The following is a 22,500-nucleotide window of genomic DNA, read 5'->3' as shown; positions in this document are numbered from 1 at the left end:
CCACAGATGAGGGAGAGGACTCAGCGGGTGAAAGGGACAGTGGCTGGAGAAGCACGCATGGTTGGCAGGATTGTATTGTAGCAGAGAAACGCACCACCGAAGTGAAACAATCACCTCTTTTTGCTTCTTCCTCACTTTTCCCTCAAAGAACCATGCAGTAGGGGCTTTTACCAATCACCCTGTGGATCTCCACCAATCTCCGCCCCAAGGGCATCCACCGGTCTTCATTCTTGGGGTTTCAACAAATCACCGTCTCCCACACTTTGACAAACAGTTTCTGAATGGAGTTAACTCTCATCCTCTCCAACTCGCTCTGGTGAAGTGGGTGAGGGGCGGAGGGCTTGTGTAATATTACCCCACCACTGTCTGAGGTGATTTTATATATTGTTGTGGTTACCAAATTCGCAAACCACCATTCAGGTCCCTTAGGTGAGATATCTCGGTAAGTATATGTGTAGTTAGGCCCAAACCCGTTGTCTAGAGGGAATGGATGTCATTCATGCGTGCTGCGACTCTTCAGGATAGCCGTTTTTCTTTTGCTATCTTTATTTTGGACCAACCGCCATGATTACCACCACCAACCACGTCTCAACAGTCGTCACAACATCAACCACCCACCACAACGCCGCTTCACCACAACAGCCACGACCTTTCCCGTCACACCTCGCAACCGTCGCATCGCCACCGTTCTTGCGCCGCTTGTGGGTACCGGTATTGGACTCGTGCAGGGCGCGCGCCGAACAGCGTGTACAAAACCACGGATTTTCCGCTCCAAAAACGGATCAAAAACGACTCACGCCCACTTTTGTTCCGTCCAATCGGTGAGCGAGGGGCGATTTGGCCCCGCCTCCAGGGCGTTGGAGGGCAGTCGCTATATGCAAATACATGGATCAAAATGCATTCACGCCCACTTTTTCTCGGGCCAATGGGGAGCGAGGTGAAAGGTCGAAGGCAGGGGGTCGAAGGCAGGGGGTCAAAGGCGAAGCCACGGGGCTTATATAAGCGGCTGCGTTCGTCGTCGTCGTCGTCGTGTGCGTTGGAGTTGAGTGCAGTTGGGAAGTTCGCAGGAGGAAGAGTTCGGAGTTGGAGTTGGAGTCGGAGCGAAGGGGACGGAGCTGTGGAGAGGCGGCGGCGGCGAAGGCAGACGAGGGGGTGCTCGCGTCGTGCCGGGAGCTGCACACCAGGGAGGCCGACGGCGCGACCTGGTCGAGGTGGAGACGCTCGTCGCGGGACCCGAGACAGAGTAAAAATCCTCCTTTCCCCGAGCATCAGCAACCCCCTCCTGTTTCCCCCCGCGCTGAGATAGTGCGACCAAGGGGGCCCCCTTCCCACCCCCTACCAGACACTGTCCGCGAGGCCCGCGGAGTTGAGGCACCATCGCCGCTCCGCGTCTCATCACCAGACGGGTAGGCCCGACCCGGTCTCGGCCTCAGGCCCGCCTCATCCTTGAGGGTGTTCTTTTTCTTGGTTTTGGGTATGTGTTGTCGGCGCCGTCTGTGAAGTAGAATTGTATAAGTGTTGCCGTGTGCTCGGTAGTCGGATAGCTCTGCATTGTGTCTTCGCTTTTACATTTGCTTTTTGTGTAAAATTGCATTGTGTTTCTCTTCTTTTTTTCTATGTGCTTTTGGTGGAATTGTATATGTGTGCTTTCCGTTCATCGCGAATAAATGTGCTTTATGTTGAACTGCTTTCCCGCTTCGCTTCGTCATTTCTCTCATTGAATCCTCATCTTGCTTCACGTAAAGGGTTGGTAGTGGGCTGAATACGCCCGATAATTAATCGAACCGTCGAGGCCGACGATAACACCGCTCGGTTATCCCGATAGTACGGAACGGGTCGCTTAAGTGGCCCGTGTCCGAAGTCGACCTGCGGCGAGGTGCGATCGCCCGGTCTACCCTCCGTGTGGGTACTTAGGTAGGTCGAATTTGGCGAGCAACCCTATCCCACGCGGGGGCCGATTGGCTCGATCGCGGTGAGACCGAAAGGTCCACCCTGACTGGTTCCCGGCGTTAGTCCGAGAGGGTCACGACTGGATTGTCCGTCCGGTGGGCGACGTGCCGCGATTCGAGTTACGTGGCCGTCAGCACGCCGGCGGGCGCGAATCCGTAACACTGGTGTCAGGAGTGGGATACAAATCCATCGCCCTCCTCGCGGCACTGGTATCGGAGAACAGGAAAACGGGCTCTCCTGTCTCCAGCTAAATTCACGGGAATCGGTCCAGGGGTGAGAGAAGCGACCCCCGATTCCCTCCAAATTACGAGCGAGCGAAATTAACCCTTCACGAGAAGCAAGATGGCGTCTCAAGGCGAGCGGGAGCCGGGGGTATTAGAAATGGATGTAGAATGTGTAGAATCCATGGCTCAGGATGGAATACCCGTGCAGGAAATGTTAATTGTACAGGAAAACGAACTCGCCCAACTGAACCCAGAGCCCGAAATGGGTGCGGCAGCGGCCGCGGTGTATGACACCTCCCCTCCCCCTCTCCACCAAAACCCCCCCCCCCGACCCTTGCCGAAACGGCTCACCCAAGCGCACCCGACATGGCCCAGCGATGCGCCATTCTGGCGGCAATGACATATGAAATGAAAAACGAAATGAAAGGCATGAACAAACAAATGAACGAAAAGATGGATGCGAATACACAAAAATTGGATGCGAATACACAACAAATGAACGGAATGGAAGCAAACATGAAGGAGGAAATGAAAGAACTACGGGGTGAGACGCAGAACATGGGCCGATGCCTGCAGGCGGGCATGAAGGCCGTGACCAGGGAGCTGGGAATGGCGACCCCACTTGTGGGAGCAAACGAGCTGGAAGGGGGTGCAACGGCTGACAGGCCCGCGGTGGAGGCGGGTAAAAAAATAATTCGGGGGGCGTGTTGGGCGAGGGTCGTGACAGAAGAATCGACGGTGACCGAAAGGGAAAAATTAAATGGGGAGACCAAAACGTGTGAGACGAGACACGAGGTGACGACAACAGAAACTTATAAATGTATAGAGACACGGGAGACAGAAAAAATAGAGGAGAGACTGCACGATGAAGAGGGGGTAAGTAACGCGCACACACACACGGAGGTAGTGGAGGATAATGGGGGTGAGCTGGTGGACTGGGTGGAGACCCGGTGCGAGCAGCTGGATAGCCTCCTCCAGGAACGAGGGGAGGGAGTATGCCCCCTTGAGGCGAGTCACGACCAGGTGAGTTCGGTCGTGCTTTGCGAGGTTGAGGGGACGGGTGCTGTGGACAGGTGCACTGAGAGCTTGGGGGGTATAGAGGCCCCGGAGACCCTTGTGGGGACACGAATCCCCAGTGTGGTTGTCCCTGTGTGTGTGGTGCAAGGTGTGAGTGCGTCCCCGTGTGTGGAAGCGACCCCGTGTGTGAGTGGTGTGGTGGCAAGTGTGCAGAAGTACGTGCTTCCCAGCACGCCGTGTGTGGGTGAGGCACCGTGTGTGAGTGAGGCCGTGTGTGTGGATGAAACGGCCAGTGTGAGTGAAGCACCGCGGGTGAGTGCCCCCGCGTGTGTGGATGAGGCACCGTGTGTGAGTGAGGCCGTGTGTGTGGATGAAACGGCCAGTGTGGATGAGGCACCGCGGGTGAGTTCCCCGCGCGTGTGAGTGAGGCACGAGTGCGTGGAGCCACGTGTGCAAGGGAGACCGTGTGTGTGAGAGAGCGGTATGTGAGGAAGATGTCGGTTGGCATGCGGGAGCACGCAGCCGCGTCTCCCGGGGTGAATGTGATGGAGTGGAGTGTGAGCGTTGTAACACGCAGGTGTGCGTGGGTGGAATGGAGGCGACGACGGAGACATGTGAGGAAAGAAAGCCGAGTAGCGGCTGTAGTTGTTTCGCGCACCGTGCCGGGTTCACCCAGCAGTGAGCACGCGGTCCGTGCTGTGCAACGCACGAGACCACCACGTGCTCGCTTGCGAGAGTGAATTCCCGGTCCGGAAACGCCAGCGGTGGATTTGCCGATCCCGCGGACGGACAAAGTTTAGGCAGGATAATGGATTTGGACCGGACGGGTTCTCCACGCGATCGTGTGTGTTAAGCTCCAACGGGCAAAGCACATGTGTTCGCGTGGGGAACCCCTCGAGACGTGGGGCTTGTGTTTTTTTTATGCGCACGGTGACGTCATGGCTGCACGTGGGGTTGGAATCCGGCAGGAGGGGTATCCCTGCCGGATGGTACCGTCCAAGGAGGGACGAGGAACACATGCAGCTGCATGACGTCACGGGCAGGTGTAAAGGGCGCGAGTTGCCGCGCAGGTGCTGCACAATTAGAAAAAAAAAAAAAAGAAACAGCAAGCCTCACTTTCGGGTGCACAGGATTCCTGGACAAGGGGTGGAAGACCCCCTTACCTGGGCACAGGATGGAAACTAGTTAGGGGGAAGGGTTAGCTTAGCTAGACCGACTCCATGGGGCAGGGGTAAGTCCTCATGGAGTCCGTGGAATGGATTAGTTAGAGGGATTGTAGCCAGATTTAGGTTGAGAAATAAAATGATTTATTTGGAAACAGTGACAGACAGTGAGTGTGTAGAGTTGACGTAGTTTAGCTACGTAGTGTTAAATGGAACGTGCTATAGTTTAAGGGACGACGTGGGAGCACGAGTTAGTTAGGGGATGCAGATAGAAGGATGGCAGAGTTCAGCGGTGTGTGTGTTGGTGAGTTGTGAGGTGAGTACTTGTTGAGTGAGTGAGGCCAGCGGGTCTGTGTGAGTGGAGCGAATGGGGAATGCATGGTGCGATGAGTGATTGGGGGGAGGAGTGACTCCCGCCCAAGGGACCCCGGGGTCAGTATAAAGTGAGTTAGGGGGTTAGTTAAATTTAAAAATGGAGGTCGTTTTGTTGTTGGTGGGAGTGTAGGCTCGAAACCCATTTGGAGGGGTGCAGGAGCCCTGTTGACGGGCTGGGAGCGTGGCTGCGAAAGGTGAGTATCGCTGAGTGGGTACCCCGGGCACCAGGCTAGTCGGCCGTGGTAGGCCAAGGGCCCATGGGGGGCCGGGATAGCGTAGTGGGCACGGGTGCGCCTGCTTGGTGCGGGGGCCCGGGGCGCCATTAGCCGCGTGGGCAGTGTTGTGGGCACGGGTGACCCTCGGAAAGGGGCCCGGGAAGCCAGCCTGCCACGTGTGCGTTTCAGGGGAGGTGCCATGGGGGGCATCCCCGGTGTTCGGGAGCTGGTAGGCTCGGAGGCAGTGTAGTGCCCGGGGGTGCCATAGCGGGAGATTCGGCAGAGGGTCGTGCCTGCCAAAGGGAGCCACGTGTCCCAGCCATGAGACCGTGTGAGGGCACGGAGAGAAAATTGGGGGGCGAGGCCCGAAATTGTGAGGACACCAACACAGGCGACGGGAATCTGGGTTGTTAGAACCAATAGTTTAAGCGAGAGGCGCTTGTTGAAAGCCCCGGGGTAGTTTAACAGTTAAATGGTTAGGGTAGATTAGGAGATGTACCCCTCCGCACCATCCATCCCCTCGCTGTCGTTGTGGGCCGCTGGACCCACTTGGTGTTAAGATCGCCGAACTCTGGGGAGGCCATCCTGAGGCTTCGTTGGGCCTCAGCACAGGACGTTAGCTCTCCCTTATTCCCCTCCGGGAAGGGAACGTAGGGGTTGGGAGTAGGCTAGGTGACAGAATAGGTTAGCCGAACAAGGACGATAAAGGGGGTTAGGGGACGATTTATAGTGGGGAAGTAAAAATAAAAACAACAAAAAAAAAAAGTTGGGGCTAAATTGGGGTTTGGACGAATTAAGGGAGTGGGTATGTACAGTGACAGGCAAAGGCGATAGGTTGGGAGGGAGACCGTAGGGTAGGTCCGAGCCCGCCTTCCAAGTGGCCAGCACCACCGCACTCCCTCCACCAACCTCCACTGAACGGCAAAGGCTGGCCAACTTCATCGGCTGGCCGTGTTTTGCTGCAAGGCAGAGGCCGGCCAACTTCATCAGCAGCTGTTGTGTTGCTGCAAGGCCTGTGCCGGCCCACTTCATCTGCCGGCTGGCTGGTTTTCTTCAAGGCCTGTGCCGGCCAACTTCATCGGCAGCTGTTGTGTTGCTGCAAGGCCTGTGCCGGCCAGTTCATCTGCTGGCTGTTTTTCTGCAAGGCCTGTGCCGGCCAGTTCATCTGCCGGCTGTGTTTGCCTGCGACGGCCTTCTTCTGCGGGCTGTGATTGCCTGCTCACCTTTGCCATGCCATGCCCACTGCCAAAGTTCACCAGCCCCGTTCAATTTTTGCTTTGCCCCCACCTGTTCATTTCCATGTGCGCCAGGATCCGCAAGGCAACAGTTTGCAAGCTGCGAGAACTGCCCTGTTGGCAGCTACAACACGGGCCTGCAGTGGCGGCCCGTGTACCGTGTTTGTGTTCATCCATCCATTCGTTGTGCTCATTGCCTGTGCCACTTGAGCTGGCACGGAGACTACGTTTGTGCAGCCCGTGCACCGTTGTGGTTCACTGCGTTCAGTTCAAAAGGGAAGGCCTTGGACTGCGTGTGAGCAGCCAGCCACGTTCCCTGTCACCTGCATTGTTTTGAGCCAGAGACTGCATGCGAGCAGCCTGGCTCCCTGTTAACTGCTTTCTTTTTGCAGAGCTCATTGATCCTGGGCCATGGTTTAGTGTAAAATTTGTAAGTTAAGGTTAAGATGTACTGTAAATATGAGTGCGCCCCCGGCATGTCTGTCCTAGCGCCGGCAATTTTATTGAAGTCGTCCGTGTGAGTGAGTTTATTTCGGTAGTTACGCAGCCCTCAGGTTATTTATTTTGGGGACACGAATACCATGAATGTCGCACTCAGGGATCCGTAGGTAAAATGTACTAGGGGAAAACTACACATGATGGCACACGAAAATTTGACGACTCGGGACGAGTCTGTAAAAAAGGGAGGGGGTAGTGTTGTGGTTACCAAATTCGCAAACCACCATTCAGGTCCCTTAGGTGAGATATCTCGGTAAGCATATGTGTAGTTAGGCCCAAACCCGTTGTCTAGAGGGAATGGATGTCATTCATGCGTGCTGCGACTCTTCAGGATAGCCGTTTTTCTTTTGCTATCTTTATTTTGGACCAACCGCCATGATTACCACCACCAACCACGTCTCAACAGTCGTCACAACATCAACCACCCACCACAACGCCGCTTCACCACAACAGCCACGACCTTTCCCGTCACACCTCGCAACCGTCGCATCGCCACCGTTCTTGCGCCGCTTGTGGGTACCGGTATTGGACTCGTGCAGGGCGGGCGCCGAACAGCGTGTACAAAACCACGGATTTTCCGCTCCAAAAACGGATCAAAAACCACCAACCACAAAACCACCCACCAACATCAAAAACCACCAAAAACGACTCACGCCCACTTTTGTTCCGTCCAATCGGTGAGCGAGGGGCGATTTGGCCCCGCCTCCAGGGCGTTGGAGGGCGGTCGCTATATGCAAATACATGGATCAAAATGCATTCACGCCCACTTTTTCTCGGGCCAATGGGGAGCGAGGTGAAAGGTCGAAGGCAGGGGGTCAAAGGCGAAGCCACGGGGCTTATATAAGCGGATGCGTTCGTCGTCGTCGTCGTGTGCGTTGGAGTTGAGTGCAGTTGGGAAGTTCGCAGGAGGAAGAGTTCGGAGTTGGAGTCGGAGCGAAGAGGACGGAGCTGTGGAGAGGCGGCGGCGGCGAAGGCAGACGAGGGGGTGCTCGCGTCGGTGCCGGGAGCTGCACACCAGGGAGGCCGACGGCGCGACCTGGTCGAGGTGGAGACGCTCGTCGCGGGACCCGAGACAGAGTAAAAATCCTCCTTTCCCCGAGCATCAGCAACCCCCTCCTGTTTCCCCCCCGCGCTGAGATAGTGCGACCAAGGGGGCCCCCTTCCCACCCCCTACCAGACACTGTCCGCGAGGCCCGCGGAGTTGAGGCACCATCGCCGCTCTGCGTCTCATCACCAGACGGGTAGGCCCGACCCGGTCTCGGCCTCAGGCCCGCCTCATCCTTGAGGGTGTTCTTTTTCTTGGTTTTGGGTATGTGTTGTCGGCGCCGTCTGTGAAGTAGAATTGTATAAGTGTTGCCGTGTGCTCGGTAGTCGGATAGCTCTGCATTGTGTCTTCGCTTTTACATTTGCTTTTTGTGTAAAATTGCATTGTGTTTCTCTTCTTTTTTTCAATGTGCTTTTGGTGGAATTGTATATGTGTGCTTTCCGTTCATCGCGAATAAATGTGCTTTATGTTGAACTGCTTTCCCGCTTCGCTTCGTCATTTCTCTCATTGAATCCTCATCTTGCTTCACGTAAAGGGTTGGTAGTGGGCTGAATATGCCCGATAATTAATCGAACCGTCGAGGCCGACGATAACACCGCTCGGTTATCCCGATAGTACGGAACGGGTCGCTTAAGTGGCCCGTGTCCGAAGTCGACCTGCGGCGAGGTGCGATCGCCCGGTCTACCCTCCGTGTGGGTACTTAGGTAGGTCGACCCGGCGAGCAACCCTATCCCACGCGGGGGCCGATTGGCTCGATCGCGGTGAGACCGAAAGGTCCACCCGTGACTGGTTCCCGGCGTTAGTCCGAGAGGGTCACGACTGGATTGTCCGTCCGGTGGGCGACGTGCCGCGATTCGAGTTACGTGGCCGTCAGCATGCCGGCGGGCGCGAATCCGTAACAATATATATATATATATATATATATATATATATATATATATATATATATATATATATATATATATATATATATATATATATATATATATATATATATATATATATATATATATATATATATATATACACACACACACATTTTTCCTTGTGGAGCGCCTTCAAGACCACCGTCCTTGATGTTGCCGGTGGATGCCTTGGAGCTCACCGCAGGGCAAAGAAGAATTTTGTCTCTCAAGGGACACTGGATACCATTGACCAGAGTCGCAGGGCCAGGCTGAATGGCAGAGCTGAGCTGTTCAGGGAGCTGAGGCGTAAAACTGTACGTGCACTGAGGGTGGACAAGGAGGCCTATGTGCGAGGAATCTGTGAGGGGGTAGAGCATCACCTGTGGACAGGTGATTCTCGTCCCGCTTACAGGGGAATTCGCGCATTACGTTCATCCAAGCCCATCCCTCGGAGCACTACAGTTCGAGCAGAGAGTGGTAGGCTCTTGACAGAGGAGTCTGAAGTGAAGGCCCACTGGGCCGGTTACTTTGAGCGGTTGTACCAGGCTGATCCCCCAACTGTCGAGTTGGACGTCAAGGGTGTTACAATCCCTGTTGCTGACCCTCGAATCAACTGTGGTCCACCTACGCTTGTGGAAACACGGGCTGCGATGAACCAGTTGAAACGGGGCAAAGCTCCAGGGATCTGTGGCATCCATGCCGAACTTCTCAAGGCTGGTGGTAATGCTGCACTCGTGTCGTTGCATGCAGTTTTGTGCTCTGCCTGGAACACAGGCATCATCCCAACTGACTGGAAGAGGGGCCTTGTTGTCCCTCTCTGGAAAGGGAAGGGTGATCGCCAAGACTGCAACAACTACCGAGGGGTGACGCTGCTCTCAGTGCCGGGCAAGGTCTTTGCTCGGATAATTCTCGATAGGGTTCGCCACCATCTGCTTGAGCACCAGCATCCAGAGCAGTCAGGCTTTACACCAAAGAGGTCAACGATTGACCTTATCCTTGCTCTTTGTGTCCTCACTGAACGCAGACGAAAGTTTCGGCAGGGGCTGCTTGCAGCCTATGTTGATCTCTGTAAAGCGTTCGATTCAGTGAATCGGGATGTCCTCTGGAGGATTCTTGGTCTTCGTGGGGTGCCACCAAAACTGATCGATCTGATGTCTGAACTCTACTCTGGTACTGAGAGTGCTGTGAAGTGTGGTGGTACCATCTCTGACTTATTTCCAGTTGTTACTGGAGTTCGTCAGGGATGTGTACTTGCCCCCACACTTTTCAGCACTTGTATGGACTGGATTCTAGGGAGGATGTCGGAGAGATCAAGTTGCGGTGCGTCATTTGGAATGTCAAGATCTCGGACCTTGACTTTGCAGATGATGCAGTCATCTTTGCGGAGACTTTAGACATCCTCTTGGGGGCCCTTGAGGTGCTGAATGAGGAGTCGGAGCCGTTGGGATTACGGGTTTCTTGGGTCAAAACTAAGATCCAGGCTTTCGGTGACATCTTGGATGCTGCTGTCCTGTCTGTGTCTGTTTGTGGTGAGGATGTTGAGGTCGTGGAGAGATTCACTTACCTTGGCAGTGATATTCATGTCTCTGCTGGCTGCTAGTCAGAGGTCAATAGACGTCTGGGTCGGGCCTGGGGAGTCATGGATTCACTGGATCATGGGGTGTGGCGCTGCCAGTACCTGTGCGGGAGGACGAAAGTCTGAGTCTTCAGGTCCTTGGTACTTCCAGTCTTGCTCTATGAGTGCGAGACTTGGACTCTGACCAAGGATCTGAGACGGAGACTTAATTCCTTTGGTACCAGGTCTCTTCAGAGAATCCTTGGCTATCGCTGGTCGGATTTTGTGTCCAACGAGCGGTTGCTGAGAGAGACTCGGATGAGATTTGTTACCTGCATAGTCCGTGAGCGTCAGTTGCGGCTGTATGGACATGTGGCTCGTTTTCCTGACTCTGATCCTGCTCACCAGATTCTCTCAGCGAGGGAGTCTCATGAGTGGAGGAGGCCAGTGGGTCGACCACGTGCCTCATGGTTGCAACAGGTTGACCATCATCTCAAGGAGATGGGGATGGGCCTGGCACCTGCCTGGGGGATGGCCAGACGGAGGCCCCTGGAGTACCGGCGGAAAATGGACGCAGCGACGTGCTGTTCTGGCACATGCTCCCATACCTGACCCTGACTGTCTGAAAAACCACCTGAGTTCACAAGGAAGAGCAAGAAACAAGGAACTTCAACCTAGCTATCTCTGAAAAAACGACCTTATGTCTACCTCTGGGACAACATTTTACATTGACTTCTTACCTCCACAAACGATTAATACAGGCCAAGAATTTCTCAATTTAAATGTGAATATACAAGTTTTAAGACCTTAATCTGTTGCTCCCTTCTCCATCGACCTAACAGTTATCTAGCATTGGGGTCAATCATGTTCGCCCTCTGTGTCCTCCCCTTGCCCTCATTCCAACATTCCTGTAAATGCTAAATGCCTTATTTCTTTGAGTCTCCCTCTATTTTGTATTTCATTTATTTCATCAAATGTATTCTGATATTGATAATATAAAACCATGTGCTGGGATTAATCTGCAAGTCAGTAGCATAGCATAAAAGTATTACATCAATTAAAGGTACGTTAAAAATTATAATGCTTAAAATTGCAATGAAATGATGTGCGAAATTAGTTGCAGAAAGTAATATCATTCCATTGATTTTGACCGCAGGCCACAGACTTACTCATACTGATCACTTTCATGTCTACATTAAACCTATCAAATTACATCGAGTAAATCCTCTTCTCTTTCCTCGTTTCTTGTTCTGTGCAGTTGTGACCCAAATGTTGCCTTTTTACCCTCCGTCGCCTGACTTTTCCATGAGCCTTGATCTTGTATGGGAATAAATATATAAACAAGAAAGATTTCGTGCATAGCATGATACTTGCGAAATCCAAATAAACAATAGTTGCTATGGAAACAGCAATTTGGCAATGCAAGACTTTCACAATGACCGATAAATGCAAACAAGGCCTTTTTACGCTTGCACTGTGTGAGTTTATAATGGCTTGGTTATGCCTGCTGGGTACTTTTAACCTGCCATTGCTAGCGTGAAATGTGTACTTCAAATAGTCTTTCTGACATAACTTTTAGCATTTAGCCAAAAGAGTGACAATTTCAAGATAGTTAACCATCCTTGTTCTGCTCCAAAATGCAAATGGGACTGACGGAAATGTGAGAAATAACCCTGAATGAGAGGTGTCGAGTTTTCATCATGTCCTGTTGATACGAGTGAGCGGTGACAGTCGATATAACACACATACACGGATGAACACTTCTCCTTTTACAAATAGATGCAAACATCTTGTATAATTTATTTAGTGGCCCCAGAACCAAGCCAAAAATATATTTATAATGGTTCTCACAGCCCACACAGCTGCCACTCTCACTCCCACTCCCACCCCTTAATTCTTGGTGAACTAATTCAGTGACCCAATGTAAAAATTCTGTTCAGATTTCAAGTCAATTGGATTAAAATTGACCATTTTATACGATCTTGACCTTTGAACTTTTGACCACAAAAACAACCGGATTCTTGCTTTTGACTAGCTCTATGAGTTGGTTGAGTTTTGTGAAGAGAAGTGTACAATTGCAAGCTGTAGGTGAATGACAGACAAACAAACACACAAACAAGCCGGTAGGCGGCGATGGGTCGCCGAGCAGGAGGAAAAGCATTCCATATATCACAAATACCGAATATATTTGATAGAGCATCACCTGTAGATCATTCGTGCCAAATTTCATAACCCTACGTGGGATAATGGCTTTCGGAATTGATTTCGCGTGAACGGTACCGATTTTGAAGGTATTTCGGTTGTTGCTCAGGAACCAAAGCGTCCCGAGCAACCATCATAATTTCCAAAGCACGAGGTCATAAGATGTACCTACCACCCGAGTTTGGTCAAAATCGGCCCACGTTTACTACCAATTATGCTGATGACAAATAAACAAACATCCAAACAAACAGACAGAATTACTGACAATAAGGGTCACCTATTTTGGCGACCCAACAAGAAGATGTCGTGCAGAGAGCGATACTTGCAAAATCCATTAAACAAATTTGACCTCAAAAATAATTGGTGGTTGAATTCGGTCACCGAACATGCACTCCTCTTCAAATTTCAAGTTAATGGGATTGAATATTGAGGAGTTTTGAAATACCGCCTTCGCTGTTGACCTTTGGCCTATATTGACCTTTTGGTCGATGTTGACCTAAAAAAAACAATTGGCTGGTTGAATTCAGTGACTTCAAATATAAATACTCTTCAAATTTCAAGTTAATCGGATGAAAATTGACGATTTTAGAAATACCACTGAAGTTGTTGACCTTTGGCCTGTTTTGACCTTTAGAACTCAAAAACAATAGGCTTCTTGCTTATGCCAGACTCTACCATGTGGTGATGTTTCGTGAAGATTGGTTGACCTGTAGGCGATAAACTGGCAGACAGACAGACAATCTTCGATTTTGCAAGTTACAAGGAAATGAATATAGTTGTGAATCTTCGATTTTGCAAATAATCCAAAATAGCAGTAAATATAATGTTTCTTTGTCAGGGTTCAATTCTCGACAATGTATTAATTGTAGAGCTTGTGTTGATCATATAATGTAACTCATGTGCTTGTTATTTGCACTTCCACAGCATTCGGTCTGAATCTTTGTTGGAGATGTCCAACTTTCATCGTCCTGTTTATTCAATCCATATGTGTCCAAGACAACCATCATGTGGTAAAGGACATTTTATGACATACTTATTCAAGCATTTCATGTTCCCGTTTTACATTATTTTCCAAAGTATTCTCATTCAAATCTGATGCTCTGTTCACAAGAATTGTCTCAACGTTTTCTCCATTATGACTTCACCTGTGGTCAAAATGAAAAAGCAACAGATAATCATGATTTACCTGGAACCACAAGTTTTTTTTTCTTTCTCTTTTATATTCTTAAATAAGGTACTTTTGGAACTGCAGTACTGTTTTTGGAAACGTAGAAAGTTATCAGAGAAATTTTTTTCCTTTGTTGGTCCCATTATTGATCATGGAGGAAACTCTTTATTTTGTGCATAGATATTTGCAAGGTATGGGATAAAATAGTTTCCAGATTGATTTTAGTATGGCGTCATACAATAAAAGTTACTGCCGTGTGTGAGCTGTACTCTTCAAATAAATTTCCTTTTTAGTGAATGCATTTAGTTCAACATACCTGTGAATGCTGAAGCTATCTATGGCAGTCTTCTTTCTCGACGATGTGGGATTGCTGTTGTATTGGGGAAGTGGGGTGAGGGAGGATAAAAAATTTCCCTCCTTTTCAAAACGTTTCAGAGTCAACACATGATTTTTATTCCAATATCAGTGGATTCACCCGCCCCTGGGGAAAGTGTGACGATGGCTGAAAACTACTTCGACTTGTATCATATTGTTGAACGTGAGTATGGAGTGACTCGGGCTGGTTTGATAAAGTCGAGGGGATAGGGGAGGGGCGCCATTTCTTAAAAATGGAAACCTTCGGACTTCGTCTGTTGGCCTATTACATATCATTCCCACTTGAACCATTGGCTCATGATGATGTAGGGGAACCCAGATTCAAATTCCACATGCCATATATTTGCCTATTGTTGAAAAATATCCTTGTAGTTCATGTAAATGCTCACTGATGTAATGTGATTGCAACATAGACAAGCTCCTCCATGAGTCTTAAATCACAAACAATGTTCTTACTATTTATTTACACTCCTGTGCAAAAGTCTAAGACATTTTGCATTTTCTACTCTAATGCAGAATGAAACTAAAACTTTGTATTCAATACAAATACAGTACACCATGATGAAAAATAAAATATTATTCAAATATTCAAATTCATACATAACATACATTGATATTGTTGCGGAAATGGCTTCTTGGGGTTAAGATTGTAATGCTTATAAATAGTTATTCCCTTTGTGTGTGCTTATGCGACAATATGTGAGGGCAATTAATTGTGATAAAGGATGATGCATCAATATTTGCATAGAAAGCAGTCATCTTCCCTTCCTAATGTTTGTATCTAACACATCTTCTCCCTTGAAACCTTTTTCTCAAAATGTTATTTCCTTTGTATTCTGTCTTCTATGTCGTTTTGGGGAATAGTGACTTCGCAATGCCAAGAAGGCTCTAGTTTTAGTGAGATCCAGCACGTGTCAAACTTTCTAAAATAATTGAGAGGCACAGGGGCAGGATTTTGCCTTGAATTGCAACCAAACCACCAATCGGTGAGGGGCAGACAGGGCAGGGTGACGTCACTAGGTAGGACACCTGGGGTGCTTATAAAAGGTTCAAATCTGCACATTGGGTGATCATGTCGCCGTTCCAGTTTACAGAGGCCCAGTTGCATTAGCAGTGCTCCAGTTCAAGGTCCAGTTGCCGGCCCGGTTGTCAGGGTCCGAGAGAGATTGTGTGTTCCTGCCTCTTGTGTGCAAAAGAACGGGTGTGCGCTGCTCCCCCTTCCCCCAGCCAGCCTGAGGAGCTGTTGACTCCAAATGGGACTTTACGGAGCCCGAGCATGCCGTAACGGGTATTTTTCAGTCCTATCACTTCTTCTGGTCTTGGGTCATGTATAAAGACTTTTTGTGTTCCCTGGTCTCTCTTCCCCTTTTCTTAAATACACCTGTGCATGAACTGGGTCTCCTCTGAGTTACTTGAGTTACCACGATCAATAAACCGTTTGGTTTACAAGTCCTATACAAGACAGATTTGGTGGGATGGATAGCATTCGAGACCAACTCCCCTCTCCCATTAAGAGCAATGAACCTCTCCAAGTCAACATTTTGAGTGGCTCGGTGGGAGGAGGAATCTGACGTGTCACTCAATCAACCTCAGATGAACCAAATTCAACTATGAAAAGGTGGTGCGAGTTATCCCTCAATCCAGCTTGAGGTTTGGTGTGTCTGGGTCTATTGCCCGACGTGACCGCCTTAACATAATGAAAACTAATCGTGAGTATGTGCACCCTTTTCCTTCAAAACCATTGAAATTCCTCTTCTGACAATTTCAAATAATGTTGTTAAAATCGCTTGTGGAATGGTGTTCCACACTTCTTCCAAAACCTTCCAAAGATCATCTAAGTTGCTGTGATTTTTTTTCTTTTACTTTGTCCTAATAGTCCCATACAGCTTCAATTATATTGAGATCTGGGTTATGAGAGGGACGTTCCATGCATTAAAAGACTCAATAGGTTTCAATTATTACAGCTGAGGATCACTACCTTACTGTAAGATGAGGTTTGGACTAATAATTCTTGCACCACTGGGGATAACATGGTAGATTATATGTTTGCACCTTGCTGCAGTTAATACACCATCAATTTTCAACATCACTTGAGGCTATGCACCCCCAAATTAGAATTGAACCTCCTCCATGCTTAAATGTTGTCTTAAAGGAAGGTTCTGTATAAGTTTCCATTTTCAGTTGTCTTACATACTGTCTTTGATTCAATCCAAATAACTGAAACTTTAACTTGTTCCACTTTCTCACAGAGGTTTTCTTACTGTGACACATCCTTCAAGTGCTGATTTCAAAAGTGACTTTCGTACTGTTGATGGAAGGACAATGACACGTGAGCCTTCTGCCAATTCTGTTGTCAATTCAATGCTTGTGTTCTTTCTATTCATTACGGATATTATCCTCAAGTATTGCTTATCCTTGTTATTCAGCTTTTTGGTTCTTCCAGTCCTGCATTTGTGAATTACAGATGATGTTCATCTGTACTTGTTGATTGTGCTTTGGATACCACACCTTGAAAATTGAGTGATGCGAGCTATTTCACTTTATGTTTTTCTTTCTTTTTGGAGAAACACAATATACTATGGTGAACTTCAACTGATAATTTAGCCTTTTTCTTTTAAGCCAACAATTAATCCTGATTGATTTGTATTCTGCAGTACAAAAAATGGGCTTTTCATTTTATGGATGTGTAAAGAAGAACACCTGAGGTTAATGACAAGGAACACGTAACGATGAGTCTTCAACTATATTTGATTGGTAATGGTGATGAATTAGATACGACAACGCTTCACACATTGGCAGCTCATCTGTGCTTGGGTTGAGAGCATTCCTTTTGTGATACTGCCTTGTAAATAGTAAAAATAACAATTCCTTTCATGGAGTGAGGTGCATAGGGTGGCTGAGACAGTTTTATTTGGTGAAGGAGTACAGTCCTGGATGGGTTGCCACTCCATCCAACACATGATACTCAAATGGCTTATTTTCCCCAGCAACCTGGTACTCATTTTGCCAACCTAAAAAGGATGACAGACTGAGTCAACCCACCTGGTGTTATTTTAACAGAAAGATAGGGGCGCAAACCCGGAATCCTAAGATCTTAAGCCAACCACCTAAACCATTAAGCCAACATCAGGGTTCTTGTAAACATGTATCTTTTGTTAACGCTATAAACAGTTTCCCAAACTGTCTGATTGTCAGCTTTCATTGGTTTGACAGAGTATGTGAGTAGTAATAGAGAGTTCACCCCTGCCGTTTGATTATAGGTAGCCACGAGCCAACGTTTCCACTTATGATATCGCTCGGTCGTCTGTTAATCACAGTGGAAAGTTGAGAGCATGGTACTCCATCTGGAGGTTTAATTCCCTGGCGAGGTAAAGCGGATTTAGACACTTGACCCTACCTGAATTGAACGTCTGAGACAGCGTCGGTAGTTGTTTAGCAGCGCTGTGGAATTATCCGAGGTTCGTCAGCTTACAGGATTTGATTATCCCCCTCATGATCCCTCCTGCCAAAAAATCTGCAATTTACTTTGAGTTGTTATGATCACAAGTTTAATGAAGATTCTGATCGATATGAATGAAAGATTGCTAAATGACAAGCTTGGTTTCTTCTCACCAAAACTAAGCTGTATTTATGACAGTGAGCATTGTTATAATTGTAGAAAACACTAGTTGAGGCTTTGAGTAAATTATTCATGCTCATAACATGCATATATTGTCACTCTTGAATGTCGAGGACTCTCGCACAGCAGTGTGTACATTTATCTATTTGAAAATGGAAATGTTTGGTATGTATTGGGTACCTGTGAGAAACGCTTGTTGAACACCACATGTCAGGAATTTCATGTCACATGACTTTTTGTTTGTATGGCCACAAAGTCTGGAGGTGAGGATTATCTCCGGTTTCAAAACACGTGTCAAACACTTCATTCACTGTTTATCCACGAATAACAAACAAACGGTGCATTCGTTTATCGTGGATTAAAGCTGAGAAACTTCGTTTGAAAGTATGAAAACATTTTTGTTGTGCGACTTCGAATATTGGTGAACGAACTGCCTCTTGGTGAACTTTATGCCTGTATCGTGAATTTCCATAGCCTGAGATTAAAAAATGTTATTCACATGCTGCAGTCTCACACACACACACACACACACACACACACACACACACACACACACACACACACACACACACACACACACACACACACACACACACACACACACACACACACACACACACACACACACACACACGCACGCACGCACGCACGCACGCACGCACGCACACACACACACACACGATGAATGATGCTATGTTGTTATGTGTATTGCATCATCATATCTGAGTTTGCATATCTGTGTTTGTGGAAGATGATGTCAAGAAATATTAATTTTATTACACCGAATTTTCAATTATTGTATGCCTTTTATACACAATACAACATACATACATACATGCAACACAACAAACATACAATACAACATACCTACATACATACATACAATACAACATACATACATGCAACACAACATACATACAATACAACATACCTACATACATACAATACAACATACATACATACAATACAACATACCTACATACATACATACAATACAACATACCTACATACATACATACAATACAACATACATACATGCAACACAACATACATACAATACAACATACCTACATACATACAATACAACATACCTACATACATACATACAATACAACATACCTACATACATACATACATACATACAATACAACATACCTACATACATACATACATACATACAATACAATACAACATACATACAATACAATACAATACAACATACATACAATACAACATACCTACAATACAACATACATACAATACAATACAACATACCTACATACATACATACAATACAACATACATACATGCAACACAACATACATACAATACAATACAACATGCATACAATACAATACAACATACATACATGCAACACAACATACATACATACAATACAACATACATACAATACAATACAACATATATACATGCAACACAACATACATACATACAATACAACATACATACATGCAACACAACATACATACATGCAACACAACATACATACATACAATACAACATACCTACATACATACAATACAACATACCTTCATACATACATACAATACAACATACATACATGCAACTCAACATACATATAATACAATACAACATACAGATACCGACATACATACAATACAAGATACATACATAGATACAATACAACATACCAACATACCTACATACAATACAACATACCGACATACATTCAATACAATACAACATACATACATGCAACACAACATACATACAATACAATACAACATGCATACAATACAATACAACATATATACATGCAACACAACATACATACATACAATACAACATGCATACAATACAATACAACATGCATACAATACAATACAACATGCATACAATACAATACAACATACAATACAACATATATACATACAATACAACATACATACATACAATACAACATACATACATACAACATGCATATATGTGACATTTAAATGTGGGGAGGAAACGAAAACAAGTTCGATGTAATTTGCAAATATGAAATCAACTCATCCATAACTGATAACACAATGTGAACAATAACAAGATGTAAACAGACTCACTGCACCTTGACGATCCTGTTTTAGTATTTTATTCATTTTTATATTTAATTTCAAACACCAGTCCTTGGCAGCATTGTGCCCCTGACACATATATGTGTGTGTGTGTGTGTGTGTGTGTGTGTGTGTGTGTGTGTGTGTGTGTGTGTGTGTATGTGTGTGTGTGTGTGTGTGTGTGCGTCATATATACAGTATACAGTCATGATGGCACTGCAAATACGACACAGATTCCTGCACTTCCTGTGCGATGGCAATATGAAGCCATTAACCTCCTTGGGATCACCAACAAAATGAGCGTCATTACACGTGGTGGGAAATTATTCGGTTCTTCCTCAGCTGGAGGGGAAATTTTCTCAGATAGCTATATCGCACGGATATGCATTGTTCTTAATAAACTGGGCACAGATGGCCATTGGAATACAAAGCCGGAGTTCACAGTCATTAACTCCATTTTACTAGTTGATGGTTGTGAGCGGCACTGAGCAAGCCCCAGGGGACGAGAGGAATACAGGGTGGGGGTGGTTGAGGGTGGTTGAGGGTGGGGTGAGGGGGGAGGGGAGGCTTACAGGCTCTTCACACTAAACCATGTCTGAGATGATGAAGGATAGCAAAGGAAACTGACGGACTGGTGGAGTGTAAAGGCAGCAAGGAGGTCAAAGCAGCATGGCAGAGCTATTAGCAAGGTGCGTGTAACTGCATATTGGAGGGGGAGACAAGGGGGGGGGATGGTGGAGCAGTACAGAGGAGGAGGGGAGGTGATACCTGGATAGAGTTGGATACTTCGAGACAACAAAAACATAAGGAAGTTTAAATTATAACTTTCATTGACGAGCATCAGTTGCTGAACACCACATGACCTCGAAAGGTTGCTTACATTGTGCACATTTACCTTGAACCTGACTCACTGGAGACCACGTTAGTGGAGGGGAAAAAGAGAGGGATGGGGTTGGGGTTGGGGCAGCTGAACCGTACTCGGATCTGATTTAAAAAAAATTTTTGCTGGCGTCAGATACGCAAAATTGCCGAACAGGTGGATGGTTTGTGAACGTGCATGTTACAGGAGAGCTCGATTATTGTTTGGCTCTTTGCCTGACCCAGCAGGCATCTTCTTGATGAGCTAACTCTACTCCTTGAAAATCCAAAAGTCACGCCGCAGGTTTGCCTGCCAGACTCAAATGTCAGTCTCCCAGCTGGGGAGGTCTTATGCCTTATACCCCCTGATTATCAACCTTCAGCGGCCTCCAAGCGCAGGCTTTAAAGGAGTACAGCAGATTCAATGTTAAAATGCAAGTCGAGTCTTGCTTTCCATGAAAGGACTTATAATAATACATTTTAAAAACAAATTTTCTGATATGACGTTTGGTTCCAAAGTTCGAAGAGCACGATGCACGGCATTACATCCTCAGGCATCTAAAGATATGAGGGATATACATCATTGCTTTGCATATAAAACTCGTGTGGATCTTCCATCTGATGATGACAAATGACATTAATATACATCTGATATCCAGTCTTGTACGAGGGCTGATGAATACAAGTCTGTGGATTTACATTTAAAGAAAGCAACATTATTATCCCCACGCTTTCAATAAAACGGGGGATATTGAAATCGACTTCGTCTGTCTCCTGTCTGTCTGTCTGTCCGTCCGTCTGTCATCATGCTATCTCCTAAACCGTTGTACAGTAATTCACCAAACTTGGTAGTTATGATCACCACATGAAAAGGCGTGAGAGCAGTATCATTTTTAGCCCACCCCCTGTGTCCCTTGGGGCAGGGTCAAAAGGTCAAGTGCTAAAACATGCAATTAGGGGCACGTTTTAACCATTTTTTAAAATGAAACTTTGTATATGCAATCAACATTGGGAGACCCATGAAAAATATGTAACCATTTTTTGGATTTGATCCCCGGTTCTTGCCCCAAGGGTTGCGGACTTAGGGTCACAGGGGTCAAAACAGAAGATTTTTTTTTGCTCAAAATTTGATATTGGGTCATTCCTGGTGGAACCTTTTTGCCATCTTTCAGCTTTGCTTTTGGTGGAAAGCGTGGGGTTTTGCGATGGTGCGCCATCGACTTATTTTCTTTCAGAGTCCTTTAAAATTTTAACCAATAACCTTCCAAACAGGCATGCTGAATTTATGTGAGAACCAAAAATGCCATTTAATTTGCTTTTCTGGCATCTCTTCTGCCAATCTAACAATATCAAGGTAGAAACCATCAATATGCCAATGTTGAAATGAGCGTGTTGTCAATATGTACTCGGACGTTTTGAGAGAGTGGCCATCTGTTCCTGAAACTGGCTGCGTGTCTTAAAGGACTTTTGCATAGGGTTTCATAGCAATCATAATTTCTTCATTTTAAGGCAAATATTTGTGGATGGAATCACTGTCGTTTGTTACATTGGATTGATTTTGTTTGTTGTTGTAGTACTTGTTAGCTCACCTGTTCGAAGAACAGATAGCTGTAGCGATAACCCCGGCGTGAGCGTGAGCGTGAGGGTGAAAATGTTAAAGTTTTTGGTGCAAGTTATTTCCTTACTAATGTTTTTATCTACCACACTATTTTTTACTGATTACAATATACAAATACATATATTGCTTTAAATTTTTTTGGATCAGACTTCACTGCAATGCTTTATAAAAAATATTATTATACTAGTTTTAATCAATGGAACACAACTCATGTTGTACGATGTACGATGTCAAAGCCGTCGTACGATGTCAAATCGTGACACCAAGCAGCGATGAGGACTATATCATCACCATTCGTTCTTTCTTCATTTTTATCTCTAACGCATTCACCATCGTTTCAACTGTAATATCTCTACCATTTATGATGGCAGGTAATGAATGTCGCTCCATCATTGACATC

The 22,500-nt window shown here is 46.6% G+C and overlaps 1 protein-coding gene across 1 annotated transcript in view; it reads right to left on the bottom strand.

Moving 5' to 3' along the window:
* The window catches only part of HERC1 (HECT and RLD domain containing E3 ubiquitin protein ligase family member 1), a 964,782-nt gene that overhangs the window by 149,233 nt on the left and 793,049 nt on the right, over nucleotides 1-22,500 (bottom strand). The window lies entirely within an intron of this gene.

This window comes from Eptatretus burgeri, chromosome 12 (assembly GCF_056783735.1).
Source record: "Eptatretus burgeri isolate ZD-2024b chromosome 12, Ebu_testis_v1, whole genome shotgun sequence".
Lineage (NCBI taxonomy): Eukaryota > Metazoa > Chordata > Myxini > Myxiniformes > Myxinidae > Eptatretus > Eptatretus burgeri.
This window is presented reverse-complemented; position numbering and strand designations above follow the sequence as displayed.